This window comes from Lygodium microphyllum, chromosome 16 (genome assembly GCF_053477565.2).
Source record: "Lygodium microphyllum isolate KBCC chromosome 16, Lygodium_microphyllum_v1.1.10, whole genome shotgun sequence".
Classification (NCBI taxonomy): domain Eukaryota; kingdom Viridiplantae; phylum Streptophyta; class Polypodiopsida; order Schizaeales; family Lygodiaceae; genus Lygodium; species Lygodium microphyllum.
The window spans coordinates 44,624,844-44,636,884 of record NC_141150.1 but is presented as its reverse complement, the minus strand read 5'-3'; positions in this window follow the sequence as shown (position 1 = coordinate 44,636,884).

Here is a 12,041-nt window from a genome sequence, read left to right as displayed (position 1 = left end):
TTCGACGAAGTCTATTTTTCCCTTGAAATTTGGATTTTTTGGCTAATTTTAAGTACTTCTCGGAGTCAAAAATCAGCTCTCATTGGCAACCATGGGATATGGCAACTCAACTCGTTGAATCCCAGAATAGAGCTACACATCAATACAACCACAAAGAGCATCAAGCTGATACAAAAAAATACTCAACAAAACACATCATAGCTCTCACCCTATCCCCTGTGAAAACCAAGGCATGAAATCCACGAGCAGTAGGCCTAGCATAATCTAACAGAAAATCCTAAACCTAGTCACTAACCGACTGCTCCAACACGACCAAGCTAAAAAGAAGTATTAAAGAGGTCATCCTAAGTGGTGGTCTAAACTACCTACCTAATTGAGGACAACTCACCGCGGAGCTCCCCCTAAGGTGAGGAATCCTATAGCCTGATCAAGAAATATCTTCTTTTAACACATTATACTTTGAGGCCGTTATTTTCCATATGCGGGTGCATAAAAAGGAGGGAGCTGAGCGTAGTGTCCCAAGGAGAACGGGGCATTGGCCTTAGGTCCTATCTTAGTACCCAATAACCTACGAAGCCCTCGCAAGGCAACACGTAATCCTTTTCTAATGCTCACTTTTATTTTCTCTCCAACCTTCTCTAATTTTTAGTTTTAGCTAGATGCCACCCCTAGGAAGACAATGCATTGGTGACTTGTCCCTAGGAACCTACCAGGCCTTCGCAAGGCGATGAACAACTGCTCAAGGATTTTTCTTTCTATCCTTTTCTATTTTTATAGGGGTTAGAACCCCTTTTTACACACCTCTGTATATGCATGTATTTTCTTGCAGATATTTAGGGTTTTTTTCCATTGTATCATCATTTTTTCTAGCAGTTTTTTCTAACTGCCTCACACTAACAGGAACTCCCATAACAACCGCCTAATAGGTCAGTAGAACAGGGTCACTAGAACTCTTGTCTAAAACAGGACTTTCAGTGCCTAACAATTCTTGTGCAGGAGGCAATGACTACTCAGACCCCCCATAGACATCTAGAACCTAAAACTTGGGACTTCATGCCTTGATTGCCGGTCCCCAACAATCAAAAGAAAGTAACCCTTACAGACACATATATCATGAATTGCTTAAGGGAAAAAGACTCGAAAAGGGGACAAAACCACCTGGAATGGCCACAAGAAGCTCCTCAGTATAGCAAAGGTTCCCTCCAGTGACTTCGTCAACTTGTATGTGGTGCAATCACTAAAACAGAAAACTTTCAAATGTATCTGCACCCAAACAGACATACGGCCCTCTTGGCCCTCTTGGCCAAAAGAAATCAATCAACCAGCTCATATAGATCCCTCCTTGGAAGAAGGTAGATATACAAAGATACGCTTCATTCCAAGAGGAAAAAGAGGGCTCCTACCCTAAACTAAATGCATCAAGTTGTGACCCAAACCTGTGGCATATATAGCAAGAGGGGTACGCATAACATGTTGTCTAATCAACCTATGGGTCCAAGATAATAGTGGTAGATGGGTCTCGGCCACTCTTTGCATTACCCATATCAACCATCACATGCCATATAACACGTGGTCTGATAAAATCCTACAAATGACCAGGTCTTGTCTCATTATCAATAACAACATCCAGACTAGGACCATGGTTGATGAAGAGATCCTTGTCATAAACAAAATTCACTAGGGAGTCCGCAAATTGATTCCAAGAACGTGGAATCAACTAAATAGATGCTCCCTCAAATTCATCAAGTAGGGTCATAGCAGTTCGATGATACATGCGAAGGATGGGATTCTAGACTATGTATGTCCCATTTAGTTGATTTAAGATCACTAGGAATCCCATTTCACTAACAATTGTCGAATACCACCTTTCTTCGCAATATTCAGTTCCATAATCAGGGCTTTATACTTTGCCATGTTGTTAGTGAATCCTACCTTGAGAGAAATAGCTAATTTCATTGTAACTCTACGTCGGGGGTCTCGGATAACTACTCCAACACTCCCTTTTTTATTAAGGCCTCGGGACACTCCATCAAAATATAATGTGTATGTCCACCATGGATTTACACAGCCAGCCATCAAGGACTCCCCTATTTGTAATAATGATAATCAAAATTCAACATATTTAGAGGATGAATTGGCAGCTCCATCCCACCTTCTTCATTAAACTCAATAGGGATGCTTGTCAAAATTTGTAAACAGTGATGGAAGAAAACTTTGATTTTCCACACAAAGGTACCGTGTTCTTGATCAACCACTTTGTATCCTTTGCTCCACCAAATAAGCTTCCCCTGATAATATCTTTGCTCGAGATATGGGTGCTCCAAATATGGGATTAACCACCCCATCAAACAACTAGTTTAAACTCTCCTGCAGGTCTCAAATCAACCCCAGCATGGACTTGCAATGCATTTAGCACATTAGCATACTCAAAAATAATAAGATTTAATCTTATTAAGATTAAACTTATTTTTAAATTCCACTCCTCCCTGTAGATCAGCCAATAAAGCTATGGACTTATTTTTACCTATCCTAACTATCTTGCAAGGGCCATCCCATCTAGGTTCTAGCTTTCCTGGAAATAGCTCCCTATGCGCATCGTAGTATATAACTTACGGTCCTTTCTTAATGGTATATTTCTTCACCTTTAGATCATGCAACTGCTTCATTTGACACTAAGCCACTTCCTGGTGTAACAAACTCTACAATTTGAGCTAATTCAAGTGGGCTATAGTCGTAAAACACTCGAATAGGGCATCTTCATCACCCAATGAATGATTAATTGCAAATCAAATGGTCGGTAACTCAATTTCTAAGGGCAAGACCCAATCCTCCCCATAAACTAATTTGAATGGGGTGTGGTCAGTGGCTCGTTTAAATGTTGTGTTATACACCCATACCGCCACATATAATTTTGTATCCCAATCCCATTTCTTTTCAAAGACTATCTTGGACAAAATACCCACATGTTGCTTATTGGTACTTTCAACTTGTCCATTTTCTTACAGATTATAGGGGGTCGTCTTCTTATGCTTAATTTTCCATGCTTCAGTCAGCCTTTTAATCACCTTGTTCAAAAAATGGGTGCCATGGTCCGATACTATTTCCTTTGGAGGACCAAAATGGCAGGTGATCTGCTCAAGTAGGAAAGTGGCAATCTCTTTTGCATTGTCCTGCCTTGTCGCTCGTGCTTCTGACCATTTTGTAAAGTAATCAGTTGCGACTATAATGTATCTCTTCTGAGTAGTAGACGATGGGGTAATAGGACCCATAAAGTTGATGCTCCACTTCTCAAATGGAAGGGTAGCCATAATCGTAGTAAGTGGGTGCTTCCTATTCTCTCTACGGTCATGTCTTTGACATGTATTGCATCTCTTAACATACTCAAATTCATGAATCTTGGAAGATGGACAGCCACCAATATCTAGCTCTTAAAGCCTTCTGTGCCATCAACCGCCCAGCAAAGTCCCCCCCACAAGCAGAGTCCTGGCGCTCCTCCAAGGTAAATGGACCTCATCAGGCTATCACATATCGGCGATATATATTATCAATACCTTGCCGATATACTGTTCTTGTGATCAAGGAAAATTTCAATGCTTTTTGTTTACTATTCCTCTTCTCAAATTTGGATAGAGTAGCTCCAATCTCTCCTGTAGATAGATAATGTGTTATAACAGCATACAAGGAGGGAATTGACAGATGATTTTTGATGCCGAGAAGTGCTTAAAAATAGCCAAAAATTACGAATTTCAGGGGAAAAATAGACTTCATTGAAGGCGACGGTGGCAATCAGTACGATTTTAAGTGGTAAGTCCCTAAAGCGCTAGTGCTTATTTTTATGGAAATCAAACGGTGGCGGATGGTTGAGCTGGAGTTCTCCAGTGCAAAATGGCGTCAGGAATCCAACGCGTCTCAGATCTCCATTCTGAGGTCGTTTGATCCCCCATTTAATCCCCGTAAGGTTCGGGATTGTGAAGCAACTATACTGGATTTGGAAGCCAAGAAGAGCGTGACAGACCCAGCTTTGTAGATTTTGACGTCACGGAACTACCCTTCCAGACGGATCTCGAATCCGATGTCGTTTGTCCCCTCAAAACTGAAAAAACCACTTGTCGAAAGTGTGAAAGCAAAAAGACATGAACTAGATAAGTTGATTAAGAGTTTAAAAGCTCTTAACAAAGAGCTTAAAGAGCCAAAAACTCACAAAATGAAACGATGGGGGGGTGTCAGTTTTTTGCACCCCATTCTTCCCCCAAATCTCATCATTTTCTGATCGGCTGAGGTAGAGGGAATTCTCCTGGCCTTGAGATGCTTCTATCCTTTGCCCTCCATCGGCACAAACAGATCAAGGAATGATGCACTGAGCAAAGAGAACAAAAACCAGTCTTTCTCTCTCTTCCCTCTCTCTCTTGCATAGAGGCAATTCATGTGCAAGAAGTTAAGAAGAAGAGGGGCTGAAGGATGCTTGCCGTTCGGCTGTGATTGGATTGCTTCAAGATGAAGAGGAGGTTGAGAAAAGAGGTTCAGCACTGAAGAATGGGTTGTTAGTCGGTCTGTGGGCTACCCAGAATAATTATTAAAAAACCCATGACACGCAAGACACGCCGTATGCTTCAATTTTACAAAGAAATTTGATTGTTTTGTTGTTTCATGGTCCAAATGTTGTTCATATGCGATGAAATTTTGTTTGAACCTTGTTTGCATCATGTTTGAGGGCTGTAACTTAAAAATGCAGAACCCGTAATGATTTAGAGCCGTTATTAATTGTTTAAAACCCGTAAAATGTCATTTTTAATGGAAATTAGTGGTTTTTTCGATATTGAGTTGGGAAAAAGAAATGAAAATGGGATAAACTCAGAGAAAATGTTAAGTTTCAGTCAAAATAATAAGCCAACACAAATAAATAAAATATATATATATTTTCCATGAATAATAAATAGAAAAAATAGTAAAAAATAGAGAAAATTGGGGTTTTCGTGCTCAAAAAATATGAAAAAATAAGATTTATGTGTGTGAATATTTGGCAAGGTTAAATCATAAGGTTAAGCCTTAGTTTGGCCTTGTCCTTTGTGTTATAGTACGTGTTTATTGGTTTTTACATACAAAAATAACACAAAATAACCATTTACACCTTTGCACCGTAGCAACACCTAAACGGTGAGGGGAGGGGATGAAGTTTGTGCAATGATCTAATTGCTCAAAAGATACAAATTTTGATTTCCTTCTTTGTGCATAGCATTTAAGGATCATTCCATAATTAAATATAGGTGACTAGTAGCACGGAAGTTCCGGTGCTAGTCCCTAAAGCAGCACAATACGTAACGCTTAGTTAAAATTCATGAAAGGGCTATTTTCCGCACCTCACATGGCTGGTTTTTTAATCATAAAATGGTTGTGCACAATCGTCATACACCTTGCATCAAGCATGCCATGTGGTATCTCTTGGAATGCATTGCAATTGATTGATTAGCTTTGACCAATACTGAGAGAACATGAAACCTAAGCTGTGGGTTAGACGGGTGCTTCTGTTGGAGAAAGTTTCATGAAGCAAATCAAAATCTCTTGGAACGCTGAATTATGAAAGAGTGGAGTTTGTGCGAATGTTATATGTGTTAGCGACGCATCTTGGGGCCAATCCTCGAGGTGTAGGAGAGTCGTAGTGGAGCCGCGGCAATCAGCGGAGAGTGCTTCCCTATGTGTGTATTACGAGGCATTATGTCTATATGTTATGGGATCTCCCTCTGAGGAGAAGGGAAGGTGAACGTTGGACTACATATTGGGTACAAACACAAAATCGTCATAATCATTTAGTGCAAAGTGAGTTTTAGATGCTCTTGGCCCGCAAGGCCGTGTGGTGGGGTTGTCTATCGTATGCATGAGGTCTAGCTAGTGCCATAGCCAATGCCGGCCCATTATAGGTCCCATCGGTCATGCGTCTGTCAGGAGCTGCCTATAAGTGGTGGTTTTCGAATCTTGGTCTTATAAGGGACCCATTAGCTTTATTATATAGTTGATAGCCGCCTTGAAGTAGTGGATGCTAAAATAGGTGGATTGAAGTTTCAGCCATGAGCATGATGATGAAACCAAGGAATCCCCATAACCCTAAAGATACCTTATCCATTCTAAATGGTTTAGTGGGATCTTTGGCTAGAAATGTGATCGATTACTTTACCCTTTGCCCTGAAAGTGACACCATGCTAGAGTTTGGGTCACTATGGGGAAATACCCATGGAGTAAACATGAGAGATAGTCCATGGGAGCTAGAGGAAAGATTAGGGGGTAAAAGTGATGTTAGGATGGCACAGTTGTTTGTGATCCTCAAAAGTGATAAGTTTTTGAAGGAAAAGACCATGATGCCACTAGTCAAAGTAATATATGCCTATGAGTAGGAGATACCTCCGATGCTAGGGCCTAATGCAATTGGGTTCCAAAGCGCAAATTTGTAGATCAATAAAGCATTGGACGATATCTACATATGTGAAAAACCCTTATCAGAATGGAAGATTCTATTAGGACCTACCTCTGATTCTAGGGAAACAATAGCAAATGAGGATAGAATTACTAAAAAACCAACATCAAGCGATGGAGTAGACTCCTTATTGCATAGCGTAGGACTCACTTGACCACTTTGTGAGTTGGCAAAAAGGGATAGCAAGGATGATATTAACCTTCCTACACCAGTAAAGGTGGAAATGGAAGAGGTTGGAGACCCCAAGACACTAGAGTTAGGTCATGAATATGAGGATTTTAATGGCCTAGTGCTGATCCTGAAGGAAAGGACTAAATTCCCTCCTCCTTATAGGGATCTCCCAGTGTTTCATGGGCTGGTTAATGAGGATCCGATGGTGCATTTACGAGAATACGGCCTAACTTGCCTTGCAAGTGGGTTCAATGATATTCATCGGATGCTCGTATTCTCAAGTACCCTAAAGGGAGAGGCTAGAAAATGGTGCTGGAGCCTCCCAAGGGGGTCTATTAAATCGTTTGAGGAGTTGAGTGATCGATTTTTAGATGAATATGAGAAGAAGGTGCCTATAACCCAAGTTTTAGGGCAGTTGATGTAGATTAGGCAAGAGTCCTATCCTTCTGCTAAAGAATACGCTAGAGCCTTTGATGATATTCTGAGGCTTTAGCCAAGAAGAGCTATTGCATTGCCAGGTGATGTGCTATGTGAGCTCTTTTTGAGTGGCTTAGAGATTAACATGCAAATCCAAGTGGGACTGCAGAATCCTAAGTTGTTAAGGGAAGCAAAGATGCATGCCATTGATTATGAGGGACATATTCAGAGATGTTGGAAAAACTTTTGGAGTTTTCCCCGCTCAGTACAAGTGCATCCTATCTTCCAACCATTTCTACAAGGAGATAGCTCACTTGTTAATACCAAGGTAGCCTATGAGAGGAACCTTGGTAGCCAAAATCTCCGAGCAGAAAATGGCAATAGTAGGGATAATATACCCTCTGGGGATAAAAAGTTTCCAAGCCTAGTAAGTCCCATTAAGGCTTGCAACACTTCCATGAGAGGTAGTTGTGACGGTGGAATTGATAGAACCATTAGGTCTACAAGCTTAGATGAGCATTCTATGAGTGGTTCTAGTTGTGCTCCTAGGAAGGCTCTTGAGAGACCTTTCCAATTTATAGATGAATCATGCTTTTGAGTAGATGCTATTCCTTTTAGTAAAAGCATGGTTTCTATGGCTGAGTAGTTGTTATAGAGTGGATAAAGGCAAGTAAAGACATATCGTGTAGAGAAGATGCGGCATGCCAAAGGTCCACCTGTACTAAATAGAAGCCATAAGGCTATGAGGCCAGCTGGTAATGGTGATAAATCCACTGTGAGTCCATTGGACCAATGTGGGCAAGTGAGGCAGTCTAAGAATATGAAAAGGAATATGAGATGGGTTTGGAGGCCCAAAACCCCTAAAAATATTGTTGGTGTGTCAGATGAAGGGCCAGGAATTGCATGTGGACATGCTTTGATGGATTCCCAAGAGGATGTGACTAAAGGCCATAATGCGACATTTGACAATAGGGACCGCTGCCCTTAGATGCATCTATGTGATGGGTATAGGCTTGAAGCTCTATCTAGTTTGGATCGTATCATTGACATATGTAATGGTCCAATTAGAGAAGAGTTGAATGATCATAAATCCATGATTCTCCCTATAGGAGGAGTTACTGGAAAGTTGGGACAAGCGATCCGTTTGAATGACGACCAAGGGGATGAGATATATTGACCTAATGATGTCATTCATTCAGCTCATAGTACCCAAGAAGAGATGGCCATTATTACTGAGATGTCAGTAGAAAGGCTTTGACTAGTGGACCTACAAAGAGCGTAGATCAAGCTTTTAGCTGACTTGCATGAGGAGCATGAGGCTAGTCCTCCTATTTTATGATATCCTTGGTATCTTGATTAGTTTGATAGGATGTGCTATATATGCCAAGGAGATCACATATTGCATGGATTAGAATGAACTATCCATTTTAGGCCAAGAGGGACAGCTAGTTTGCAGATGCTTTATTTCTTTAGGTCAAGAGGGCCAATTGTCTGTTTAGTACGAGTGCAGTTAATGGTTTCTTGTTTTAGTCCTATGCTAGATAGGTTCAAAGAAGAGAGTGGACGAAACCTTTGTCGTGTGGAAGCTTCTCGTGGCCCTATCCAGGTGATATCTCTCCTTTACGAGTGCCTGTTCGTTTACATTATATGCATCTGTGTACTTGAAGGGGGACTTTCTTTCTTGTTGGGGACCGGAAATCAAGGCATGAAGTCCCAGGTTTAGGTTAGGTATGTCTGGGGGAGGTCTGAGTAGTCATTACCTCCTACAAGGCATTGTCAAGCATTGAAAGACCTGTTTTAGATGGGAGTTCTAGTGACCCTATTCTGCTGACCTACTAGGCGGCCGTTCTAGGAGTTCCTATTAGTTGTGAGACAGTTAGAGTAGCCTACTAAAATAATGATGGAAAGAGACAAAGCCCTACAGATCTGAAAGACAATATATGAATATATGGAGGTGTGTAAAAAGGGGTTTGACCCCTATAAAAATAGAAAAGGAAAGAAAGAAAAATCCTTGAGTTGTTGTTTATCGCCTTGCGAAGGCCTGGTAGGTTCCTGGGGATGAGACAAGACCAAGGGCCGATGCCTTGTCTTCCTTGGGGTGACATCTTGCCATAAAATAAAGAAAATAAAAGAAGGTTGGAGTGAAAATAAAAGTGAGCGTTAGAAAAGGATTCAGTGTCGCTTTGTGAGGGCTTGGTAGGTTCTTGGGTATCTAGACATGACCTGAGGCCGATGCCTTATTCTCCTTGGGTTATTACGCTCAGATCCCTCCTTTTTACATGCCCGAGTATGGAAAATAAAAACCTAAAAGAAGAAAAACTGTGCTAAAAGAAACTACTATTTCTTGATCAGGCTATAAGAGTCCTCGCCTAGTAGGAGCTCCTGGTTGACTTGTCCTTAGTTAGGTAGGTAGTTCAGAGCACTACTTAGGGCGACCTCTTTGATAGTTCTTTTTAGCTTGGCTGTGTTGGAGCAGTTGGTTAGTGACTAGCTTCGGGCCTTTTATCAAGATTATGCTAGGCCTACTCCTCGTGGATTTCATGCCTTGGTTTTGACAGGGGGTAGGGTATGAGCTGTGATGTGTATTTTTTGTCTCAGCTTGATGCTCTTTTTTTGTTGTTTATGTGCAGATCTATTCATGGGATTTGACGGGCTGAGTTGCCCTATCCTATGGTTACCAATGACATATGATTTTTGATGCCGAGAAGTGCTTAAAAATAGCCAAAAAATTATGAATTTCAGGGGAAAAATAGATTTCGTCAAAGGCAGTGGTGGCAATCCATATGATTTTAAGCGGCAAGTCCCTAAAGCGATAGTGCTTATTTTCATGGAAATCAAATGGTGGTGGATGGCTGAGCTAGATTTCTCTTAGATGCAAAATGGTGTCAGGAATCCAACGCAAGTCTCAGATCTCCATTCCGAGGTCGTTTGATCCCCCATTTAATCCCCGCAAGGTTTGGGGTTGTGAAGCAGCTACTAGATCTAGAAGCCAAGAAAAGCGTGATAGGGCCCATCTGTGTAGATTTCGACGTCACGGAACCACCCGTCTAGACGGATCTCGAATCCGATGTCGTTTGCCCCCTCAAAACTAAAAAAACCACTTTCCGGAAATGTGAAAGCAAAAAGGCATGAACTAGATAAGTTGATTAAGAGTTTAAAAGCTCTTAACAAAGAGCTTAAAGAGCCAAAAACTCATGAAATGAAATGATGGGGGGGAGGGGGGGCGTCAGTTTTTTGCGCCCCATTTTTCCCCCAAATCTCAACATTTTTTGATCAGTTGAGGCAGAGGGAATCCTCCTGGCCCTGAGATGCTTCTATCCTTCACCCTCCATCACCAAAAAAATGGATCAAGGAATGATGCACTGAGTAAAGAGAACAAAAACCAGTCTTTCTCTCTCTTCCCTCTCTCTCCTGCATAGAGGCAATTCATGTGCAAGAAGTCAAGAAGAAGAGGGGCTAAAGGATACTTGTCCGGTTGTGATCGGATTGCTTTAAGATGAAGAGGAGGTTGAGGAAAGAGGTTCAGCACTGAAGAATGGTTGTTGGTTGGGCTATGGACTTCCCAGAATAATTATTAAAAAACCCGCAACACGCAAGACATGCGGTATGCTTCAATTTTACAAAGAAATTTGATTGTTTTTGTTGTTTCATGGTCCAAATGTTGTTCATATGCGATGAAATTTTGTTTGAACCTTGTTTGCATCATTTTTGAGGGTTTTCACTATAGAAATGTAGAACCCGTAATGATTTAGATCCGTTATTAATTGTTTAAAACTCGTAAAATATCATTTTTAATGGAAATTAGTGGTTTTTTCGATATTGAGTTGGGAAAAAGGAATGGAAATGGGATAAACTCAGAGAAAATGTTAAGTTTCAGTCAAAATAATAATCCAATGCAAATAAATCAAAAAATGCCTATTTTTCATGAATAATAAATAGAAAAAAATAGTAAAAATAGAGGAAATTAGGATTTTCGCGCTAAAAAATATGAAAAATAAGATTTATGTGTGTGAATGTTTGGCAAGGTTAAAGGACGAGATTAAGCCTCAGTTTGGCCTCATCCTCTGTGTTATAGTACTCGTTTATTGGTTTTTATATACAAAAATGACACAAAACAACCATTTACACCTATGTACCGCATCAACACCTAAACCGTGGGGGGGGGGGGGGAGGGATGAAGTTTGTGCGACGATCTAATTGCTGAAAAGATACAAAGTGCTTGTCCCTAAAGCAACGCATCACATAACGCCTAGTTTAAATTCATGAAAGGGTTGTTTTCCACACCTCACATGGCTGGTCTTTTTAATCATAAAATGGTTGTGCACAATCTTCATACACCTTGCATCAAGCATGCCATGTGGTATCTCCTGGAATGCATTGCACTTGTTTGATAAACTTTGACCAATGCTGAGAGGACAGGAAATCCAAGCTGTAGGTTTAGACGGGTGCTTCCGTTGGGAAAATTTTTGTAAGGCAAATCAAAATCTCCTGGAACACTGAATTATGAAAGAGTGGAGTTTGTGCGAATGTTATATGTGTTAGCGATGCATCTTGGGGCCAATCCCTGAGGTGTAGGAGATGGCAGTGGAGCCGTGGCAATTAGCTGAGAGGTGCTTTCCTATGTGTGTATTATGAGGCATTATGCCTATATGTTATGGAATCTCCCTCTGAGGAGAAGGGAAAGTGAACGTTGGACTATATATTGGATACAAACGTAAAATTGTCATAAGCATTTAGTGCAAAGTGAGTTTTAGATTCTCCTGGCCCGCGAGGCCGTGTGGTGGGGTTGTCTGTCGTATGCATGAGGTCCGGCTAATGCTATAGCCAATGCCGGTCCATTTTAGGTCTCGTTACCTAGCCAATCCCACTCCTTCTTGACATCATTCTCAAAATCAGGAGGCAAGAACTGAGCATAAAAATTATTCTTGAACTTTTTCCAAGTCGTGGGTTTCCTTCCCTCGAAAATGAGAGTCAACCACCAATTGCT